The 25,266-nt window shown below is 40.9% G+C and overlaps 1 long non-coding RNA gene across 1 annotated transcript in view; it reads right to left on the minus strand.

Moving 5' to 3' along the window:
* LOC148107702 (uncharacterized) overlaps positions 1-25,266 on the minus strand; it is a 449,136-nt gene that overhangs the window by 387,117 nt on the left and 36,753 nt on the right. Inside the window, exon 2 of the long non-coding RNA XR_015721843.1 lies at positions 9,920-10,047. This is a non-coding gene — a long non-coding RNA (uncharacterized LOC148107702). The remainder of the gene's footprint in view (positions 1-9,919; positions 10,048-25,266) is intronic.

Genomic DNA, 25,266 nt, shown 5'->3' on the forward strand with positions numbered 1-25,266 from the left:
CTAGTTAACCCAGTTACAGTAAAGCCATTGTGGACTCTTTAGTGGAGCAAGCCTCGAATCTACATGGCATGCACGATTTTTTGATGGCCATGGCCACAGCCAGTAACTGCAATTTAGTGGCTTACACATTGTCATGAAAGGGGGCGGGCAAAGGCTCAAGAGCAGTGGATTTTACGGCAATAGGAAATAGGACACATTTTGTGCAGTCGCCAACTCCTTTGCATTTCTGAGGATGAAATGCCCCCTAGATCAAAGTGACAAAGTAGTTAGGATATTCACGGGACAGAAGACAAAAGGAGTTCATTCACTGCCAAAAAACAGCCTTCTGTTAAGTATTTAGAAGTTTAATAACAGTACTTACATGAGAAGCAGAATGCAAGAGGGTAACTTGAAAGTGTGCACAGCTTAACAGAAACTGGTCATTCTTCAGGAGAGCAGACAATCAGTGAATCACTTATTCACTCATCACACATATATTGAGCACCTTCTATATGGGGCACTGACCTACGCGTTATACGGAGTATAAATATATACAACAAAAGCCTCTACTTTTAAGGAGCTTGTAGACCTATATAATAATATATTTATTATACATTATAATATATTAATATATATACGATTAGCTTAATCATAATAAATGAAATTAAACCAATATATTATATATAATACATTGTATTATATTACATATATATACATATATAATCATATATTACACATATTACATATGTTATTTTATACATTATATATATATGTGTGTGTGTGTGTGTGTGTGTATATATATATATATATATATATATATATATATATACCGAACTCCAGGTGTCAGGCCATCTGTACAGCGCTTGCAAAGTGGATAGACAAAAACTAACTTCGCAGTTTTAGCCCAACACTCTCCTCAAGGGGATAAAAGGATTGTGTTAAAGAGGCAAGAAGAGAAAGTTTCTTTGGAGCGATTTGTTGGAATACTGTACATTTCCCTCTCCGTGTGCCCCCCCCACTCTATTAATGGAGAATTTGGGGAGTACTTCCTCCTTACTCCATGCCAAATGAAAGACATGTCAAAAGAACCACTTGGGGGGATTGGCCTGTTTCCCTTAGAGTTTTGGGGGTACAGGGTCTAATGTAAGACATATACCTGAAAAAAATCTCCAGGCAAGAAGCTGCCCAAGTCTACCTATAATATGTGATTTAAAAGCTGTATTGAGAAGCAGGTGGGCGGCTCAGTCAGTGAAGCGTCTGCCTCTAGCTCAGGTCATGATCTCTGGATCCTGGGATTGAGCCCCACATCAGTCTTTCTGCTCAGCAGGCAGTCTGCTTCTCTCTCTCTCTCTCTCTTTCCCCCATCACTTGTTTTCTCTCTCTCTCTCTTTCTCAAATAAATAAAAATCTTTAAAAAAAAATAAAAGCTCTATTGAGAGCAAATTGTGCTTCCCTTAATAGCAGAGACAAGGATGCACAAATGTTTTCTAAGTACTGCATGTGGTCCATAGCACGTGGGAAACAGCTGTCCTAGAGCGGTTAAGGTCCTTTACCTAAGAAGGCTTCCTAGAGGGACAATGCGTTTAAAGAAACGAAGGAGGATTAAGAGAGTGGACAATGAAGTTTCCTTCTGCCTGCATCGGATGGACATCAGCACATTCATTCAGCAGGTACATTACATTAAGGCAGAAAGTCTAAATCTCATTAAGATACTTGAGATACAGTGTTACGGGGGAAATTTTTTAAGTCACTTAAGACTTGTTATACTCTTGTGTCACTGAATAGAGGCTGAATCTACAAAGGTAGTATTGATAAACCGAAGTGGTCAAAAGAGAAATTTTAAGTTATTAGCCAGATATTCAGCTTGCCTTACTCCAAGTTTTTAGAAACATACAGAGTTTGGAAGTTTGGGAAACTACACTCTTTATCCACATGCCTAACAGGACACAAATAAAAAATGTAGACTCAGACTCAGTTTAAATGTATTTGGTCCTTTGGCATAAAAGGCCCTTACAGAAATGCCTTTTAAGAGTGAATCAAATAGGTAGTTATGGAGGGTTTACACCCTCTTTCCTGAAAGAGTTGAGATGGGGTAGAAATAGGAGAGAGAAAAGACAGTTTCTCCAGGCTCATCCCTGCTCCTTAGTATGGGGAGGTTAGGACATTCAGAAAGCAAGGGAAAAACCCTGCCTCATTACCCTAGCTTCCCTCCTTTTTCACTGTTAGACAGTCCCCCGCCCCCACTGCCTTTCTTCTCAACCCCCTTGATTGCTTAGCCGAACAGGCCATGCCTACGAGTCCTTTCAAGGCTGAGTTCATGGTTTGCTGCAGTCCACAGACAGCTAAAGTCTAATGCAGAGGTCATGGGGTCTACACCCCTCTATTCTGAGGTTTAGAGAAGTGGCCCACTTATCACAGCGTACAGGTTGGTGGCAGTGACAGAAGGAGAATCTTGATCTGTTGCTTCTCTGATAAGGCTCTTTTGACTACAGTCACACAGCACCACAGACAGAGCACTACACTGCAGGAAGGAGTATGGGGTCACAGGCACAGACACACCCCATTGCCCTGCCCCATTCTACATAGTAGTTTGGGGCCATGGTATTAGGTAGTAACAAAAGAAGGAGAAGAGGAGAAGAAGGAGAAGAAGTAGTAGAAATAGTAACAGTAGTAGTAGTAGTAATTTGGAAAAGTCAAAGAAATTTACGGAACCATTTTATATACTCTGAAGGTGTACCACGTGTTATGAGTCAACCAACCAATTAAACTGGGAATGTCATGAAAATTCCATTAATGCTCATGTCATCTCTACCTAGAAAAATCATGAAATTAAGTAACTTCTGAAAAAACATTTCTCTAATCTCCAATCACCTGCAATTTTCAGTGTCCAAGCATGTAAATCTCATGTGGTTGTTGCCCGGTCTAGACAGATATTTCAGGCGAAGGGCCAGGGGGTTGTCTGTAGAGCCTGCGACAGAATTAATTTTGTTCTCTGCAGGGTTCCTCTTCCTGTGATGGTGCATGGACCCACGTCTTTCTAGGAACCATTCCTAGATAAGAGTCGATTTCAGCCAAGTCCTCACTCTGCAGTGTTCCAACCTCATACCAGTGCCTGCAGGCCTTCACAGAGGGTCCTTGCTCTAAAAGCAAAAGGCTGAACAGACCTGGCTGCTAAGAGTCTCCTACATTTGGAGGTGCATTCCTTGATTTGATCATAGAGATAAAACCAAATAGCTCAAACAAAACACCTAGGACTCCTGCACCAACTGTTCTTTCAATGGCAAAAAAGCAATTTTTTCCATAACATGAATAATAAAAAGATATGTACTAATGAGATTTACGCAATATTGGAAAGAAGGATTATGTATGGGTAATCACACTTTTAGGTGATTTACAGATTTCAACCAGTTCAGCCCCAGGGTATGATTATCTCATTAGTCCTGTGCACTCAGAATAAATACAGACTAGGTTGGGTGTGACCAGCGAACAACACTTTTTGCCAAAAACTTGTAAAGAACAAACTGTGGAGTCAGTAAGGTATGTACCAAGCATTACCTAAGTGGATTTCATGCTTAGGAAAGGTGAGCAGCACCTGGCAGAGCAAGATCTCCATGTTCAGAGCCATTCATACATCTGCCACATGGCCAGACTCCCAAACAAACTACATTGTCTCGCAACCACCCTGGGCCGCCCCTCCTCAGAGTACTCCGTGTTCTTTCTACACCACACTGAAACCACTGACCTACCTCTCCCTCAGGCCCTCTGCGGCTTGCTCCCCCAGCTGTCCCTGGACATGAATTTATTCTCATCCACCCTTATTCCTGGGAGGCCCATGAGAGTGCCTCTGGAAGTGCAGACCTACTGCCTTGGCTTCAGTTAGATTCTACCCTAGAAGAGTTCTCCTGAAGAGAGCCAGCTGGGCAGGGCACAGGTGACCAGTAGCAACTAGTCAGAAGAACAGTTTCGTCCATAATGGCTAGCATCAAATGAACCCCTGCTATGTGCCACGCACTATTCTAAGAGCTTTATCTGTATCAATTCATCTAATTCTCTCAACAATTTCACAGGGTAGGTGCTCCTAGAATCCCCAGTTACAGAGTAGGAAGTAGAAGTGCAGAGAAATAAAGTCAATTGTTCAAGATTGGAACGTTGGAACCAGACCGTCCTGCTCAATCATAGTACAATCAATTGGACACTCAGTTGGTTTCGTTAGTGTCAGTCGTGTGCCAGGCACTGTGTTCTAGGAGTTCCGTGACTTCTCTCTCTGAATTCCTACAACAAGCTCGGGAAGTAGGTGCTAATATGATGCCCACTTACACATTGGCCTTATTTTACCTCCAAAGTTCAGAAATGTTAAGCAGTGGATGGAAACCAAGGTTTGAAGAAAGAAAGATTTGGGGTTTTTTTCTCCTCACTATTGCTTCTACAAAGTTATACCCAGCTAGTCCCTAGAGAAAGTGGGTGGGATGCTGGAGAAGATGGGGAGTGCCCTATGACTAGAGCCAGTCAAGGAGGGGGCAGACATTTACTCAAACGGGGTAGCTTTTTAAAGTCCTTTCTGCATTCCCCTGTACCTAGGGAAATAGGTTTATATTCATTCCCATTGTTTTCATGTCTTTCTTGGATTCTTTTCCTCTCTGGTTTCTGTTTACTTACCTTGAGGTTGCAAACTACCTTTTCTTTTTCATTTTCATTTTCTCACAAAATGTGGGCCTCATCTTCAATAATTCTTGCTACTACTGCGGCCGCTAAGAAGTTTGGGATTATGGAAGGCCCTGAAAAACAAGTCTGAATTGTCTTCTTACAAAACAGACATCTCCTTGCGCAGTGTTTGTGCCGAGAGCGGGGATCGCATTGTTCAGACTTGTAATGGACTGGGTGCTCCGAAGACGGCGGCACCACCACACCCAAGCATGACCTCAGGGGTGTTTTCTTTCTCTTCAGATCCGGGGCTACAGGGTGACGTTAGGTTCCGGTATACTTGGAATTTCGTGATCAGTCACAGATTAGCATCAAGCGATCCACATTGATGATAACCCACAGGTTCTGAATCCATTATCGTCGTGGAGTCAGTTTCTCCAAGAAGGAGGATATCGTCACAAGTATAATAGTAATTATTACTTAATATTGACTAAGCACTTACTCTACGCCACTCTACTGACCACTTTACATTTATAACCTCAGCTAATCCTCACACAAAAAAGAAAATTAAGATATGTGTTAGGATCCATCACCTGGTTACAGGTAAGAAAACAGAGGCTTTTGAAAACCAAAATCAAATAGCTAACCCGGGGTCACACGGTTATGAGAAGTGAAAATAATATTTGAAAACAACCACTGGGCTCTGGAAGGCCTGTGTTCTTGACCACAACCCAACCCAGCCTCCCACCTCCCCAATAAAATCTATCAACACAGCATCCCAAAGTTGTGCCAAAACAAGAGCATTGATGGACGCTGCTTACGAGAGCTTCTGTGAGGGCCTTCTGTGTGGAGGTAAGTTCTCACTGGAGGTGAATTCCTGCCACCTTGACTATAAGTTCGAAATGGCCTTCACTCAACTAGACATTTACTGGGTATGTTCTCACCGTACTTCCAAATATTAACAAATCTGTACACTATGGATTTAAATTCACAGTATGGGGATTAAAGCCTATCTTCAGTAGGAACTTCCTTTCTCCTTATATGCTCGCTTACTGGTGTACAACCCTCCTCACAACTATAGTTTGAAGAACTGGAGGCAGGACTGTGTATGTACTACATGGACCCCACTTTAGGGGTGTCTGGGTAACTCAAGTTACTCCTGATTTTGGCTCAGATCATGATCTCAGGGTCATGAGGTGGAATCCCGTGTGGGGCTCCGTGCAGAGCAGGGAGTCGGCTTCTCTCCCTCTCCCTCTGCCCCTAGCCATTGCTTGTGCACTCATGCTCTGTCTCGCACTCTCTCTAAAATAAATAAATAAAATGAGGAGAAAAAAAAAACAAGGACCCCACTTTAGAACACACAGATTCTTTTTTGTTTCAGTTACTGTTTGGTAGGGGGGATTTGATTTCACTTTTTGCCATCGAGTATCTTTTTAAGGTATTTAGCTTTGAAAATGGCGATTTTTTTTTTCTTTTTATTTTGGCCACTTGCTTCTTATAAAATAGTTTTAGGACATAGTTTGTGGCACAGACACCCTAAAACCATAGACATAAAGGAAAATTTTAAATATTATATATAAGAGGACATGGAACCAATCAGATGGAAGCTTAAACTAAATATATAAAACTTTAAGACTATGGAGACATGCATCAGGGAAATATAAATCAAAAACCACAATGAGATACCACCTCACACCAGTCAGAATGGCTAAAATTAACAAGCCAGGAAACAACAAATGTTGGCGAGGATGTGGAGAAAGGGGAACCCTCTTACACTGCTGGTGGGAATGCAAACTGATACAGCCACTCTGGGAAACAGTGTGGAGGTTCCTCAAGAAGTAAAAATAGAACTACCCTATGACCCAGCAATTGCACTACTGGGTATTTACCCAAAAAATACATACATAGTGATCCAAAGGGGCACCTGTACCCCAATGTTCATATCAGCAATGTCCACAATAACCCAACTGTGGAAAGAACCCAGATGTCCATCAACAGAGGAATGGATAAAGAGGATGTGGTATATATATACATATATACATATGTATATGTATATATACATGTTATATATATATGTATGTGTATATATGTGTGTGTGTGTATATATGTATACATATGTATATATATATATATATACACACACACACATATATACACACAATGGAGTAGTATTCAGTCATCAAAAAATGAAATCTTAACATTTGCAATGACATAGTTGGAACTAGAGGGTATTATGCTAAGTGAAATAAGTCAATCAGAGAAACACAATTATACGATTTCACTCATATGTGGAATTTAAGAAACAAAACAGGATCATAAGGGAAGGGAGAGAAAAATAAGATGAAATCAGAGAGGGAGACAAACCATAAGAGACTCTTATCTCTGGGAAACAAACTTAGGGTTGTTGGAGGGGAGGTGGGTAGGGGAATGGGGTAAATGGGTGATGGACATTAAGGAGGGCACCTGATGTAATGAGCACTGGGTGTTTATACAACTGACAAAAATCACTGAACGCTACCTCTGAAGCTAATAATACACTATATGTTAATTAACTGAATTTAAATAAAACTTAAAAGTTAAAAAAAAGACTGTGGAGACAGATGTAGCTAAGTAAAGATATATTGAATCCAGACTCTAAATTGGCTTGAAACAACAATATTGTAGAAAGTTTACCATAAAACCTTCTTAGAAATGCGCTATCCCAGTGCCCTCACTTCCAGGTGAGGAAAGACCGGGCCCGGTGGGTAAGGGGCCTCATCTGGGATGACATAGGTAGTCAGGAGCTGAAGCAGGGCCACAGCATGAAATCCCTTCTCAGGCTTGTCACTTATCCTTACCTCTCACTTTTTTTTCGTTTCTTACTTAGCTTTATCCCTGATCTTCTTTGCTTACTTTCTTCGGCCAGTGATATTTTTTTATGAAAGAGCGCTATGCCCCATTCAGCAAGAGATCCATATTCAACTTCCACCTCTGCCACTAACTTACTGTGGACAAGGCATTTACCACGGTGCTGGCCCCTTGCTGTAACTTTGCTCATCTCTCTCTCTCTCTCTCCTTCTCTCCCCTCTCTCTCCCTCTTTCACCCTCTTCTCCCTCTTTCTCTCTCATTGATCCCAAAACAAAAGCAATGACTGTAGCCTAGAGCCCAGGCAGCATCAACAGGGAAAACTGACTGAAGTTTACAATTTGGGAAGCCCTTGTACCTCAACCAGTTACTTTTTTAAGGACCTGGCAGCTACGAGCAAGTGATGTAACATGTTCTCTTGATAACAAGCCAAAGACAAGATTACATATTGGTCTTTCTCATGGACATTCAGCCAGAAGTCAAACATTACCTTCCCCCTTTACTATGGTGAAGTAAAATATTTGTGTCGGATGGTTCCAGCGTATTTCATCACCCTAGTTTTCCCTTGATAGGAACTCTTTTGTCAGAACAGATTAAGGGTGTTCATCAACCGATGTCAGGGTTCTGAGTATCCAGCACCACATGCTGTTCTAGAAGCTTCCCTTGCCTTCTTCACACACTGGGGGAGCAGAGGGGACTGCTCTGTAAATGCCAGTGAGGAGGAAAGCAGTTTTTGTGCCTCCTGCAGACATCAGAAACCTTCTCGTACGGTCTCACACAGTGTCCCTAACTGCCACTGGAGATGGCACACAGAAAGGGGCCAGCTGGCAACTCACCTGTTGGCTGGCTCTCTGAGACAGGTTCAACTCATTAAATCAAAGTTAACAGCCAAGCCAAGATTATCCTGACCCTGCCTTGGAAAAGGCTGAAACCCTGCCCTGAAAGGAGGTGGCAGGGAACATGGGGAGGTAGTTCTGGGTCCAGAGTTTCTGGCTGAGCCGCTGCATCTTCTGTTCAATAGCCACATCTTCCTGGATCATGTTATGGTTGAATTCTGTTCATCTGAAAATCGTATGTTGAAATCCTAACCCCGAATACCTCAGAAAGTGGCCTTATTTGGAAATAGGGTTGTTGCAGATGTTATTAGTTCAGATGAGGTCATCCTGGAGTGGGGTGGGCCCCAATCCAATATGACTGGTGTCCTTATAAGAAGACACAGCTTCACAGAGAGAACACCATGTGAACATGAAAGCAGAGCTCAAGGAGATGTTTCCACAAGCCAAGGGATGCCAGTGATTGCTAAGAACCACCAGAAGCTAGGAGAGAGTCATGGAACACATTCCCCTTCATAGTCCTCTGATGTAACCAACCCGGCCGACACCTTGATCTCGAACGGCAAGCCTCCAAAACTGTGAGATGATAAATTTTATCACACACAGTCTGTGACAGTTGTTATGATAACCCTAGAAAAACCGCTACCGATCATACTTCCAGAGTTGTGAGAAACTTAACATATAAAGCTCTAACAATCTATGTATTCTAGTAACAAGTTACTAGACTAGAAGAAGGTGTGCATAATTCATCATAGTTAGTATTTCTCCTTTTTGGGCGATGCACTGTTCATCTATTTCCACCCAACACATACCATCATTTGAAGGTCTCAAAATAAATTAAAACACCAAACAAACAAACAAACAAACTCATTAATGAAACTTAGATCTTTCTGCATAGCCCTTTCTAAAGCAGAGTGGCATTCCCAAAACGGACTTAAGATCAGCTAAGGACTTCCCATGATTGCACTGGTACACCTGAGATGTATATTCCTTTCTTCCCTACAAGTATTCCTGTGTGGCTACTCTGTGCCAGGCACTCTGATAGGCACTTGAGACCAAATAGTCTCAACAGCAGAACAGGTAGTTCTTGTCTTCACATGGCCCATGTCCAGTGAGGAAGATAGATTTTGAACGAATAGTCGCTCAGATATATAGAACTATTAAGTGTGACAGGTGCAAGTATTGCCACATTCTGTAGGCACCGGCTTTCCCTATGGACCTGTGGACAGGCAGAGCAGGGCTTACTACTCTGCATTCTATGTGAAGGCTGCAATACTATGAGTTTTCTCCCATCAAAAGAGAATGCTGAATTTTGCATTCGGGGGGAACAAACCACCTGCCAAAAATAATCATCTTAATAAAACAGGGGCCCCAAAAGAAGGAGGCGATAGGTGCTGACCTGGGTAAAGAGAAGCAAAGAGGCAGAGACCCGGAGAGAGTTAAAGAAATAGGAAACTCAAGACAAGATGCTGACGTTGAGTACCCCTCCCCCGCCCAGGATTCAAGAATAAGCCAGTGAAGACATATGCCCGGTGCTGTGAGCGTGGCAGTGGTGAATGGCATGTGGTCGGGCATGAGATTGTGTGCAGTTGGAAGGATGTTACCCAAAATAAAAGCCTACCTTTGTTTGCAGCTCTGTCCTTTTAAACTGGCACATCACTGTTCAGCATGCTCCTTGCTCTGTGCAATTGTGAGCCCTTTAGCCCGCTGCCAAACGACGTAGCTGGTCACCAAAGCGGCTGAATGCTGCTGGAAACGGGGAAGAAAATCCATTGAACTAGTCCTGAACATTGCAAAAGCGGCTGCCTCTCTCAATTACTTTGTCAAGTCCCATTATAATTGTAGCTCTGATCACATGCAAGGTTCTCCCATGGGTGGGGATAGAGCCAGTATCCTTGAAGTACTGACACGCCCCCCCACCCCCTCATCAGGCCACTGTGGACAGGTCTGCAGCTGCCGTATCACTTGCCCTTGGTGGAATTTGACAAGACACACTGCTTCCTTGGCATCTATATTACCCTTAGCAAGGGTTATTCCCTATTGGTGGTGACCAACTCCCATGGTCTACTTTGAGATCTCCCAAACAACTTATGCATAATTGATTTGAAAATACTTTGAAAACAACAAATGCATCACTATATGAAAACATAAACCCATCTGTTTTCCAAAATTTTTATTTAGGGAACACCTCTGCTGATAGCTGGAGCCTGGGTTGGTGAGCAAACAGTATCATTGGGGCAAAGAACTCCATCGTGAAACAGAAATAAGCTTGCATCACAGCACAGAATTTTACTGTGACCCATGCTCTGTCCTTGTCTGCTTGAGTTACATAATTCAGGAGCTGGACTGTGACAGTTGGAGATGTCCAACCATCCTTAGGTAACTAGTTGCAACAATAGAATGTCCAGATGACAACATGAGATGAAAACTAGGTATTTTGCTGCTGGGAAAATTGGATAGCTACATGCAAAAGAATGAAACTTGACCGCTCTCTCACACCATACACAAAGATAAACTCCAAATGGATGAAAGACCTCGATGTCAGACAGGAATCCATCAAAATCCTAGAGGAGAGCATAGGCAGCAACCTCTACGACATCGGCCACAGCAACTTTTTTCTTTTTTTTTTTAGATTTTATTTATTTATTCGACAGAGATAGAGACAGCCAGCGAGAGAGGGAACACAAGCAGGGGAAGTGGGAGAGGAAGAAGCAGGCTCATAGTGGAGGAGCCTGATGTGGGACTCGATCCCAGAACACCGGGATCACACCCTGAGCCGAACGCAGACGCTTAACCGCTGTGCCACCCAGGCACCCCCACAGCAACCTTTTTCATGACACATCTCCAAAGGCAAGAGCAACAAAAGAAAAAATGAACTTGTGGGACTTCATCAAGATAAAAAGCTTTGGCACAGCCAAGCAAACAGTCAAAAAACCTAAGAGGCAGCCCACGGAATGGGAGAATATATTTGCAAATGACACTACAGATAAAAGACTGGTATCCAAGATCTACAAAGAACTTCTCAAACTCAATACGCAAGAAACAAATAAACAAATCATAAAATGGGCAGAAGATATGAACAGACACTTTTCCAATGATGACATACAAATGGCTAACAGACACATGAAAAAATGTTTAAAATCATTAGCCATCAGGGAAATTCAAATCAAAACCACACTGAGATACCACCTGACACCAGTTAGAATGGCTAAAATTGACAAGGCAAGAAACAACAATTGTTGGAGAGGATGTGGAGAAAGGGGATCCCTCCTACATTGTTGGTGGGAATGCAAGTTGGTACAGCCACTCTGGAAAACAGTGTGGAGGTCCCTTAAAAAGTTAAAAATTGAGCTACCCTATGATCCAGCCATTGCCCTACTGGGTATCTACCCCAAAGATACAGACGTAGTGAAGAGAAGGGAAATATGCACCCCAATATTCATAGCAGCATTGTCCATAATAGCTAAATTGTGGAAGGAACCGAGATGCCCTTCCACAGATGACTGGATTAAGAAGCTGTGGTCCATATATACAATGGAATATTACTCAGCTATCAGAAAGAACGATTTCTCAACATTTGCTGCAACATGGATGGCACTGGAGGAGATAATGCTAAGTGAAATAAGTCAAGCAGAGAAAGACAATTATCATATGGCGTCTCTCATCTATGGAACATAAGAACTAGGAAGATTGGTAGGAAGAAAGGGATAAAGAAAGGGGGGTAATCAGAAGGGGGAATGAAGCATGAGAGACTATGGACTCTGAGAAACAAACAGGGCTTCAGAGGGGAGGGGAGGTGGGGGAACGGGATAGGCTGGTGATGGGTAGTAAGGAGGGCACGTATTGCATGGTGCACTGGGTGTTATACACAACTAATGAATCATCGAACTTTACATCAAAAACCAGGGATGTACTGTATGGTGACTAACATAATATAATAAAAAATATTATAAAAAATTCATATTCATTAAGCACTTAAAAAAAACTAGGTATTTTGAATGCTACTGTATCAGATGGTAAGGCTTAAGCAAGTTTGGCACATTTAGCACCATATTTGAAAACAAGTAGGGGAAAAAATGGTCTCAAAAGAGGAAAAAGAGATAGAAATATATGGCCTGCAAAAGAAAGAAAGGTGAAATGTTCTGTGAATGGGCCTTAGTGGGTAGTTAGTGCAATGGTTCTCCCGGTGTGGTCCTGGGGCCAGCAGCATCAGCCATACCTGGGAACTATTTAGAAATCCAAATTCTCCAGAGTCAGAAACTCCGGGGTCGAAGGGGGTGTTGTGCTCAGCAATCCATAGTTCAGCAAGCCTCCCAGTGGTTCAGATGCATGTTCACATTTGAGAACCACTGTTAGTGCACGAAGACCAAAGCACAAGGAAGAGAAAAGCAATATGGAGCAAACCTTCTTCCCCAAAGGAGGATTATCAGGGCTGAACTTCAATGTCTCCAGGGAAAGAAACTCTAATCCTGGAGTCTGGAAATTATCAGAATCAAAACAGTGATGATAAAGAGATGAAGAAAGTCATTAAAGAAGACTGATTGTTGAGTGGTTTTTCAGCTGAATGGTGACAGACCCGATCCCTATCCTTGTGACATTTGAGGAAACCCTACAAGTTCCCTACAAACAGTATTTTCATCCCCAGATTCTTAAGTGAATGAAATCAGCCTTAAACCCAGGCTGCTGAAGTTTTTGTGGTCTGGCAAGAATTCGGTATGACAGCCTTCACCTGAATCTGAGCATTTTCCTTCTGAATCGTTCACTGAGTGAGAAGAATTTGAAAGGAATTAGTAAAACACATTCTTTGAGGTTGGAAAAATACAATCTGCCCTAATCATAGAATGGCTAGGTTGGTACAAGCAAAGGACATACAGATAAGAAACACAGACTATTTTTATTCTACATGGTATATTCTTTCTAATTCCTATATATACTTAGGGAAATTCCAGGCAGTGGTCACCGGTCAAAGGTAATGTAAAAAGGATTGAAAATTCAGGAAAGGAAAAATGTGCTACAATAAAAGTGTAGAGTTAATGTGGTTTGTCCCACCTAAAGCTAAATGCCAGAGATATTTCTCCACTTTCCTCACCCGCCCAAATGTTACAAGCAACTCTTAGCTCTGGGATATTAACAAGAAACAGGTTTGTGTGAATGGAAGTTTCTTTTTCTTTTAAACTCCTTCATTTAGCATCTACCAAAAAGACACCCATGTGCCTGAAAGTGCCATCCATTTGCTAGTTTCATTCCCCCAAGCTAGGAAAGTAAATGTACATTTTGGCAAAAGTCCTAACTAGCACTCAAAGTTAGGTATACCAGAAATGCTTGAGAAATATTGTATTTATTCAGTGTTCCCCTATAATAGCAGGTGGTGCAAGATTAATTAATTTTGAATACTGGGAATATTCTAATGAAGTCTCTTTTTTGCTATGCCTAACTTTTTTTCCCAGGTATGACTGTGATCTCTACCACAAATTGACATTTCAAAAGATTCTTTAAGAGGACACCCAAAGGTGTTAGCTTCAGAGCCATCAAATCCATTTAATTTCAGTTTATAGAAACTATTTCACTGAAAAACTAACATTTGCTCATTCAAGTCCAACTCTATGAGTACAGATTCGGAATTCAATTTTCTCTACTAAATTCTTTTTTTTTTTTTTTTTTTTTTTGTACAGCCAGGGTGGCAGCCTATAGTCAGATCTCTGCCAAAAGTTTTGAGGGCACTAGGAAGTACAAAAATAGTAATTTAATATTTTCCACCTGTAGCTATAATTCTCCTTTAGTACTTACTGGTCTCATGCTGGCAAGACTCATGTAATGCTTTTGACACACCTGAATTTTATAACTTTTCCTACTGTCTTTTACTCACCACTAAGAATAGCCTTAATTGTTTATCTCTTGTTTTAGGACGATGCAGTTTTAGTCTGGGGTGCCTTACCAGTCCTACAGATCATCAGCCCAAACCCTAATTTAATTGGTTCACCAGTGGTCTTCAAAACTGAGATGGAAAGGGAACTAGTTCAGATCTCATGATGACTACTCATGGGGAAGAACCACTCTGAGAAGCACCAGCCCAGAGGGTTGCTCAAAGGAATTCAAAAGTTTGGCTGAAGTTTGGCTGAAGCTAAATTTCCTTTGGGACTTAAAAAGCTGACCAGTTATTTGAGCTGATACATGCCAGCTTTACTGTGATCAGTTCCTTATACTCCTTAGGCAAGTAGCTTTGCATGAGATTAAGGAAGCCAAATACCTCAAAGGACTCAGGTATCCAATGAATCAAAACTCTCTCTCTCTCTCTCTCTCACACACACACACACACACACACACACACACAGTCGAAGAACCCAAATGCCTGTAGCACGGTGTTTCTCAACTTGAGAAGCACAGCGTTCTCTTGTTTTGCTCCCTGTCTTTCCACGATCAGCTAAATGGAGGTTGACATTAACTGGAGCCATGTGGATTGACGTGCTTTAGGTTTTGTCAATTGTATAAAACTTACTTCCTATTCTTCACATCCCCCTAAATTTTCACTCACACCATGCACATGATCTATGTCACATCTCCTCACGGTAGAAACCTTTAGAAGACAGACATTTCCAAACCTCTCAGCCACAGTCATGTCTTTTTCTCAGACAGTAGGCAATACTATAGTTTTCCATTACAACAAAATGTTCTGGACAGTCCTTGCAAGCTCATCTGAAAGGAATTGATAACTATAAGTAAACACAAATAATTTGAGAAGAAACCAAATCTTGCCATTGACACAGCACTCCTTACTTCATATCATTCCATAAAATCTGATTATGATTTACTGATTTACTTGGAGACACAGTATACAAGAATGTTTTCATGTAGACCACATTTACCCTCCATACCATCTCCTGGTTCTATCACTAGTTTATATAAGTTATTCAGTCTCCCTGGTGTAAAATGAGGCAGCTGGCCTATTTAGTCACCAACTTCCCTTCTAAGCCCTTAAAGTCTCTGTCTTCAAAGACGCTCAAAGATTCATATCTTTTTTTAAAGATATTTCATGGACTTTCCCTACCAAGTCCAAACTACCTCACCTAATTAAATTCAGGTCAACCCATTTACTCATTTAACACATATATATTGAATATCAAATATGTTTCAGGCATTCCGGAACCTCATAGTCTAGAATTTTATATATTTTATATTTGGTATTTATTTTTAAAAGGGCTACATATTCTTTTATGTAGTACATCATCCATTTTATGGGTGTCAGTGTAGAAATGGCCAACTTGGTCTGGCACCCTTGAGACTATAGATATCTTCAAATTCAGGAGACTATTTTATCAAATTTGGCCCTGTAGACAAAGACGTTAAGAGACAATCTATACATTTAGTGTAAAGACAAAACAATAACAAATAGTTTATTCAAACGAATTAAAGAAATACTATAGATATCTTTCTTAAAATTTCCAGGTAAGCCATTGCACTACTGGGTATTTATCCCAAAGATACAGACGTAGTGAAGAGAAGGGCCATATGCACCCCAATGTTCATAGCAGCATTGTCCACAATAGCCAAATCGTGGAAAGAACCGAGATGCCCTTCCACAGATGAATGGATTAAGAAGTTGTGGTCCATATATACAATGGAATATTACTCAGCTATCAGAAAGAACGAGTTCTGAACATTTGCTGCAACATGGATGGCACTGGAGGAGATAATGCTAAGTGAAATAAGTCAAGCGGAGAAAGACAATTATCATATGATTTCTCTCATCTATGGAACATAAGAACTAGGAAGATCGGTAGGGGAAGAAAGGGATAAAGAAAGGGGGGGTAATCAGAAGGGGGAATGAAGCATGAGAGACTATGGACTCTGAGAAACAAACTGAGGGCTTCAGAGGGGAGGGGAGTGGGGGAATGGGATGGACTGGTGATGGGTAGTGAGGAGGGCATGTGTTGCATTGTGCACTGGGTGTTATATGCAACTAATGAAGCATCGAGCTTTACATCGGAAACCGGGGATGTACTGTATGGTGACTAACATAATATAATAAAAAAACATTAAAAAAAAAAAATTCCAGGTAAGGTAGAAATCAGTAATTCAAACTGTGATCGTGAAGACAATTGGGATGAGATTCAAATGAGATTTGAGCATTTAACATTTGTGCTAATAAGTTATTTCTAATTCTTAACCATTACCAATTATTCCTTGAACTTGTACATAAATCCAGTATAAGGTTATATCAGTTAGGCAAATAAATTCAAATTTCATTCTGATAACATTTTTATCAAAGTCTAGTAATCTCCAAAGTCCGTTAGTTAGATTTAGAATTTAATCCAAGGCCTGTGAAACCCTGCAAAGTGAGCCTATGAGATAACTTATCAGCATTCCTAAGTATGCCAGACTATTATCCTTTCATTGTTCTTCATCCAATATCTTAGGAAACATAGAGCTGTTCATAGGTATAGGAATTTTAACTACACCAGATTTGAGAAACACTAGATAAATCACCATGCCTCTGAATATCTCCCTGACAAAAAATTATCTGAATTTCTCCATTAAAGATGCCTTCTTTTGGGTTCAGACAATGCATCATCAAGAGTGGTCTGGTTACAATAATGATGCCCATTTATTAGTGCCTAGTCTATTCCAGACACTGAGATAAGTGCTTTACATACTTATTTCCCAAAACATCCCTGTAAAATAAGTATTATCTTTTTCTTCCCCCAGAAGTAAGTGAAGTTAGGGTGGTCACCTAACCAGTGAGTCATGGAGCCAACATTTAGCCCCCACACTCTTCCACTGTGCCGGCTGGGGACACTGTGTTAAGCCACCATCACTTTTGGTGGCCCATCGTAAAGAATTTTATTATATTATTCTTCCAGATGGCTGAAAATAATGAAATATTTTCAATAGCAGAGAAGAAAAACAAATGACACATCTAGAGCATGGGGCATTTCTCAGGGTGATAGAATTGGTCTCTAGTGAAGAGTGGTAAAAAAGATATACACAAGTCTGCAAAATTTGGAGGAAATAAATACAACAATAATTATTATAGCTAGCATTCACTGAGGGCTTACTGTGTATATTCCCTGTCCTAAATGCCACACACATCTTAACTGATTTAAACTCCCAAGATCAGAGAAAGATCTCAAACTTGGAGAAATCTCAGAGAAACATGGAGACCGGAAAAATAAAATACACCAAACAAATTTTGTCTGTTTCAAGGACATTCCTTTGCATAGATAGCTACTTGGAAAGCAACCTTGTAGCTATCTGGACACATCACACTTTTCTAATCTAGGACCTACAATCCTTTAAAAAGTATTTATATAATGGAGGAGACAGGTCGAGTTTAGCTTTAAGGTTTATGAAATTTGGGGGGGTCCTTCTTTAAGAAAAAGAATACAAAATTGGTTGTGAAAGTACATGGTGGCTATAACTGATTGTTGTTAGATTATCTTGCATTTTCAAATTTTGCACAAATATGTGATTGCATTGCAAGAGTTCTTGCTAGAGACTTGGAGGGGACCCTGCAAACAAGGGGTCTGAAAGCTTGAGCTTCACCTGAGTCACAGTAAACCCGTCTCTCACAATGAACAAGAGCGAAGTGAATACATTAAGCAGGATGTTAAAGAAGTCATCAGGGAAGTTGCAAATTGAAGTGATCTTTCAAATTAACCACCAATAGCCCAACTATTTAGTTAAAAGAACTTTGTTAACTGCAAGATCGCAGGAACTGAGATAAAGGTTGCAACTGATCATCCGACTGGAGACTGAGGCACATATAATCAAGTTTAAAAGTGAGGCTAAAGGCAGCAATGTCCACAACAGCCAAAGCGTGGGAGGAACCGAGATGCCCTTCCACAGATGACTGGATTAAGAAGCTGTGGTCCATATATACAATGGAATATTACTCAGCAATCAGAAAGAACGAGTTCTCAACATTTGCTGCAACATGGACGGCACTCGAGGAGATAATGCTAAGTGAAATAAGTCAAGCAGAGAAAGACAATTATCATATGGTTTCTCTCATCTATGGAACATAAGAACTAGGAAGATCGGTAGGGGAAGAAAGGGATAAAGAAAGGGGGGGTAATCAGAAGGGGGAATGAAGCATGAGAGACTGTGGACTCTGAGAAACAAACTGAGGGCTTCAGAGGGGAGGGGGGTGGGGGAATGGGATAGGCTGGTGATGGGTAGTAAGGAGGGCACGTATTGCATGGTGCACTGGGTGTTATACGCAACTAATGAATCATCGAACTTTACGTCAAAAACCAGGGATGTACTGCATGGTGACTAACATAATATAATAAAAAAATATTATTATAATAAAAAAAAAAGTGAGGCTAAAGGTATTTGCCTGGCAGAATGATAGAGTGACATATTGTTACACTCCTTAAACCTCTTCTGGGAAGAAGCAACCACCTCACCCTCCTGGCTGTGTCAAAACACATCAGAGCATTAGAAAACAACTCAGACATTTACCACATTTCCATGCTTGTATATTGACCCAAGAGATAGGGAGGGGCAAGTCTTGGTGAGGCAGTGAGCTTCCTGTTACACATAATCCACCCAAGAGAACAGAATTCATTTCTTGAATTGCTATCACACCCCGGGCCCCTTTGTTTCTCAATAATAGATGGACTCATTTTTCCTTCCACCTTGTAAAATCCACTTAAGAAGGAATTTAATGCAGTCAGAGAGCACTAAAAAATTCCTTAGTGGGACCACCCATTAGTAATAACATTACCCCAGAAGAGATAAAGAATAGTGAAGTAGAGATATAAGAATCAAAGGGGCCAGGTGAACAGGATCCTAATGGCTTTCATGGAGAATGATCTAATAAAAGGAACTGGCATGGTTTTCCTTTCAAAAGCAACCTTGAAATGAAAGAAAAATATCTTATGCAGAATGAAACATACAGTTTTAGATGATGGACACAGATTGACTTCCTTATTTGCACCCTTAGATTTTTCAGAAGGCTGAAGAGATTGAACCCTTCCCTGCTGTTTGTTTGATTCGGTCTGAGTTGAAGCCAAGAGATGTGGTGATGGAAGTTTGGAAAAACAATTAAAAAGAAATGTATGCAGTGGTTTTTCTGGGATCCTAATTAACTGACCCATTTCTAGGTAACATTAGGGAAGTTGTGGGCAGTGATTATTATCTCTTTAAAGTCCTAATTAAAATGTCAAACTGTAAGGTAGAATGTCTTCAAAGCTGCATGTAATTTGATTGTGTTGGCTTATTGGAAAAATGGCCTTGGAAATACAAATAAACCAGCCACTAAAAAGATTCCAGAAGTCCAGGCTTTATTCCAGAAGTATAATCTGTTGAACCAATAGCATTTTATAACTAACCACTCACCAAGTGGTAGACATCCAAATGTCAAAGCCAGTTTCATAACATGGTAACACATAACATGCTGCAGGAACGCCTTGCCATAGAATACTGGGGTTTGAAAAGGGTGTTGGCATTGGTTCACCTACGAAGGCTTATCACTCAGCTTTGAATGTTCTCATTTGATGAGCTTCAGAAATAGCTGGCACCCTACCCACTCTCTAAATTAGTCTGCTAGAGCTTTGGATCTCTAAAACATTCCTGTATCCTATGGCAGACCTCTGTTGTTCTCAAGTATGAAAATCCCAGGCAGAAAGGAATCCCTATCACATTGGTCCAGAGCATTAGTAAAGCTGTCCTTCACTTAAGAAGATGATGCAGTTATGACACTTTGGGATGCAAGTGATGAAAGAGCCAGTCAAAAAAATGGCTTAAACAATAAAAACATCTGCTCTATAACAAGTACCACATTTGACTAATACAGCATCGCAATGATACCAACAATGGTGCACTTTCTTTCCATTTTTTCCACACTGCCACTCTGAGCATGCCAGCCGCTCCCCTCCTGGTCACACTTTGCTTGTATGAGCTCCAGGTATCACCTCCTCGTATAATCACTTCCAAGGGAAAGGAACAGGAATGTTGCCTCCCATGCATCCCTTTTTGTCTTCTCCTAGACACCCCTCAGCAGATTTGCCGTCTTGTTTCATCGCCCATAACTGCATGATGTGCCAATGCCTAAAACAAACACTGCCAAAGGGAATTACTATGACTGGATTAGCTTAAACAAGACTCATCTCCTATCCCCAACCCTAATAGGTCACCCAGTCTCCCCTGACATATCATACGGATACTGTAAAAACAAATCATAATTCTATCTGCAAGGAAAAAAATGGAACAGTGGTTACTAGGTAGGCAACCAACAGTGTCCACCACAGTAATTAATGTGTCTACCACACCACTGTCAGAGTCTGAGCACAGAGCTGCTTTTCTAACGGCGGGCAGATTTGTGTGGATGCATCCTTCGCATTCTCTCTTCTATCTCCACTCATGGCAACACTCGTATGAAATACCTAGCCGAGAATTTCGGCCATGAGTATGAGAAAAACTACTTTCATCTTGGAATTCATCAATTCATTCTCTTGTTTATTCCCAAATATGATTGAGCATATCTACTAGGTGGTAGGTCCTGTGTGAGAGAACCAACAAGTCAGACACTGTCTCCAGAAACAGAGAGCATAGAGTGTGTTGGGGAGAATACATAAAGGTAAATGACAGTATAGTGTCATAGATCTTTAACAGGGAAAGCACACTACAGAAAGTACGTAAGTAGTACATTTTTGATAGCAGAAGTCCAGGGTACGACATAGATGCACGTACAAGAAGTAGCTCACCCAAGTCTCCTAGAGAAGAGATTCCTGGGATAAGACGTGGAGAATGATATGAGGATGGGGTGTAAGCAGAAAGAGTTCAGAGGAGATTAAATGAGCCCCACAGCTTTGGCTCTCATCTAATTAATTTTGATATATTCAGCTAACTTCTCGAGATTATCTATACAACTAAAACAGAGATTCTTAGTTTGGGATACATGGATGTGATTCGGATTACTGAACTGGGGGAGGAAAAACAAATACATCTTTATCTGCATTAACCACTAAGTGAAACTTAGGATTTCCTTCTATAATATATATGGGCAAGAACTCACAGTAGCATTATCATTACCAATTACTTTGTCAACAATAGAAATAGTGGATATGAAAACATTACATTACAGTTGGTGCAGGTATCTCAAGAAACTGTTCAAAATTATAGCATTTATAAGACCTACTGCTAGATCTTACTCTTTAACGCATTCACTTCTTAAAAATGTGTTAACGGTTTTATTACCGTATTTCAATGTTAGATTCCTTTTGATTCTTTATATTTTATTTTATGCATCTAAAAAGCAATAGTCCAAGAGGGGTCCATAGATTTCACCAAATAGGAATGCATTTCTTCCCAAGTAAGACTCAGTGCTTATACATGAGAGACTTGAAAAAATTATGAATTTAACTTTTGTTAGTTAGCTGTGCATTTTTGTGTTTTGTTAATTGTGCATTACGTCCAGTTAAAATTTTGTATCTGATTTTCAGCAGTGTTAGCTCTGTAGCTACAAAAAATAAAATATTCTTTCAGCGCTGCAACAGAGCCTCTTTGAGTGTCTGAATTTGTCATTTTCTTTCTGTATGAGCAATCAGAAAATCCATTCCACACCGAAGTCCTTGTCCTCATCACTACTGTCATAGTGGCCAAGGTCAGTAGCTGCTTAGGCACTCACTTTATCACAATCAATCACAGATGATCATTTGATTAAACAAGACGCTGCGGCATGCCATGGATTACTGGGACCTAATTTCAGCATTGTGTTCAAGCCCAGGAACATGACCAAACCAATCTCCAAGTCCCAATTTTGGGGTGTCCATTTCCTGGGACCACTTGTGGAACCAGTTTGTTTGTTTTTTGTTTTTTTAAATCCGTCAAGTTCCAAGCAGTAAACAGAACCCTCTGAGTTATTTGAACAGAGAGAATTTAATATGAAAATTTTAGATTCTAGTGTAAACTTGTTAACTAAGAAGGCAAGAATAGAACATTGAGGCAGGGTTCAGTAAACTTTCTGTATAAAGGACCAGATGGCCAATATTTTAATACAGTCATGTGGTCTCCATCACAAGAACTCAACTCTCCTGTTCCGGAACAGAAGGGGCAATAGTCAATATCTATGTGTAGTTGCCTACCACTGCATTAAAATATCACAAAGGTATCAATTGTAAGAGGCAACCACTCTCCTTGGCCTGGCCCCTCCCCCAAAAAATATATATATGAAGAGGTTGGAGCCTTTTAAACTTAGAGGAAAGACCCTGTGGAGCTGAAATGCAGACTCCTGAGGAGGCAGTACAGCTGGGGCTGAGGTCTCTGAGCTGGTGCCGTAACCCAACACTGTACGTGTTGGAAAAGATACAGAAAGAATCCAGCTGTTGTTATGCAAGTATATTGCGGATGCTAAGGGGAAGAAATATTGCACAGTAATAGGAAACAGGAAGGAAACAAACAGGAAACCCAGACAAAACAAACAGGATGGAAAAAATCCTCCCTGTTCCGTCCCCCAGTCTTGTCATCTATCTCTAGTGCCTCCACGGGCATAGCCTCGCAGGGAGCCAGGTGGCCATGCTGCAGCGTGGTTGGCAAAGTCTCAACCTCAGCATCACAAGGCAGGATTTAGAGGAGTGAGTTTGCATCTAAGAACCAGTAGCTTTATAACTGGTACAGACATGGTTCCTAAGCTTCACCAGACTAGTAAAGGATAGACAGCACAGGAAAACAAGTGAAGAATGAACTAGCTCAACATATTCATGAGCTCTGGTTACTGAATACACCCATTAAGTAGCCTGCATGAACTGTTTACTTCAGCAAACATTCATTTTTACTCCGCCCTAAAAGAGTATAGAGAAGTACGATGTCCCTCATTATCAGTTTGAAAGATAGAGAACTGTAACTGATCAGTAAATGCAATGACCCCATTCAGGTCACTTTTAAAAAAAAGAAAAGACCACTAAAGCTGAGGCAGGTTCTCCTGCTATCATTATTACTGCTTCTGGGCATATGCAGATGGTTCCATAATCTCTTCAAAATCTACTGGGAAATTAAAAGGAATAATAAATCAGTCTAACATTTTTAATAAAATAGTAATGTTTTTTAATGGAGTCCTTCATTGCTATGGGTGGCAGAAATGGACTGGAGACAGAAGAGATGATAATTAGTAAGCTATTTTATTTATGGAAACTAGTTCCTGGTCAAAAGGACCACACATTCTTTGCCCTTGGATAATTTCCACTATTAAAAATCACAGGGATTCTGAGTAATAAAAAAAATAATAAAGCACATTCCAGGTTGACATGTCATAGTTGGAGGGTCCATCAAATATTCCAGGTTCTATTTTTTCCTAGGATGTTTATACCAAACAACACAGAGGACCACATAATATTTGGAACTTTTTCCTTTTCTATCCCTCATTCTAGGTCTTTGTAAAGAAACAAAACCCTTGCAAAATTATATTAACTTCTTTGGAAACTCTCTCGACTAGTGCCATTCAACTCTCAATCACTTCCGTATACTGAGCATCCTCATGATATTTTTCAACATGGCATCCTCAGTCGACAAGCACACCCTGTGTATTAACTGCTTGATGCCCAGCACTGCCTGAGGGGCTACAGGATTCTCAGAATGACTTCCATTGTCAGAATGTTTACTATACAGTGTGGAAAGCAGAATGGGACGATAGGAAACTTGGATTCACCAGAATGTGAAAGGAGGTCATTTCTTTCCCAGCATCTTAGTTCACAGACTCATCCCTGGCAAAGAGAAAAGAAAACAAACATTCATGAGCTGACGTATGTAGCCTACAGTTTCAAGTTAAAAATAGCATTTAGACTGGGCCTTGAAGGGTCAGTAGACTCTAAACGAAGGGAAGTGAGGCCAAAGAAATAGTTGAGCAAAAGCACAGAAGCAAAAATAAAAATTCTGACTTAGGTGAGGCCAGGGCTAAATATCTGGGGAAAAAAACCCTATGAAATAAGGTTCATAACAGTTTATGGAAGTACTTGAAAATGATCAGTAAAGTGTGAACTTGAAGCAGAAACTTCAGGTTGGCAGGATCAGACATGCCGAAAGTGGGGTTTTGCAAAGACTGATCATTAGTATGAAGAACGTTTAGGCAAGAGGAGGGCAGACCTTGAAAGTATTGCCTAACAAGGGTCTTACACAGCGGCCCCAGCAGAGACGGGTTGTAGTCCTACTACAGCAGTAGCCATGGGAGGAAAGAGGAAGGCTCTCGACTATGGGGACTGAGGTCACCACGGAAGCTACACACCAGTAACTGATCACTTTGACAGTGTATTTTTCAGCACCCTTGGTCTCCTTCCAGTCCATCAACCTTTAGCGCGTCCCCTCCCAGCCGTCCGTGTGGATTGCTCAAGGATCTAAACAAAGACAGCACCATGCCTCCAGAGCGCGGTGATGAACGCTTTTGGGTGCCAAGCTGACCACGCTGACCCACAGCTTTCAGTGTTTTTTTTCACTGCATTCCTCTCATAGTGTTTACACCCACCTCTCATCTCCTGAAATCTTCCTTTCTGTCCCCCTACACTGAGAGAATGAATGTGCTTTCTGCTTCATGATCTGACTGAGGAACTGAGAGGCATCGGAGATCCTATCTGACCCTGCATGCTATGATCTCAAGCCCCATCTCACCCAGAACATTTGACTCTTTGTGCAGCAGGATACATCCTCGCTTTACCTGACGTCTAGAGCCTCTACCCCCATACCTCCTCTAAAGCATCACCATATGTCGTATAGGTACTCAGAATATTGGTTCGGTCCTGATCTTAAGCACCAGATATATAAGACTACACTATAGATTTTTATATTCTATCATCATCACCTTGTTTTATTTATCTTTTTTTCTCTATACTTGGATCTGCAATGTCGAAGCACAGGGACTTTGTCTTGCCTAGGTTTAGCATAACATTGCCATATCTCAATAAATTTTAGTAAATGAGCTAATATTTTATTTTTTTTGAAGTTTTATTTATTTGAGAGGGAGAGAGCACACGAGCTGGG

The sequence above is a fragment of the Ursus americanus genome, chromosome 26 (assembly GCF_024610735.1).
Source record: "Ursus americanus isolate L20-20 chromosome 26, mUrsAme1.1.p, whole genome shotgun sequence".
In the NCBI taxonomy this organism is placed as follows: domain Eukaryota; kingdom Metazoa; phylum Chordata; class Mammalia; order Carnivora; family Ursidae; genus Ursus; species Ursus americanus.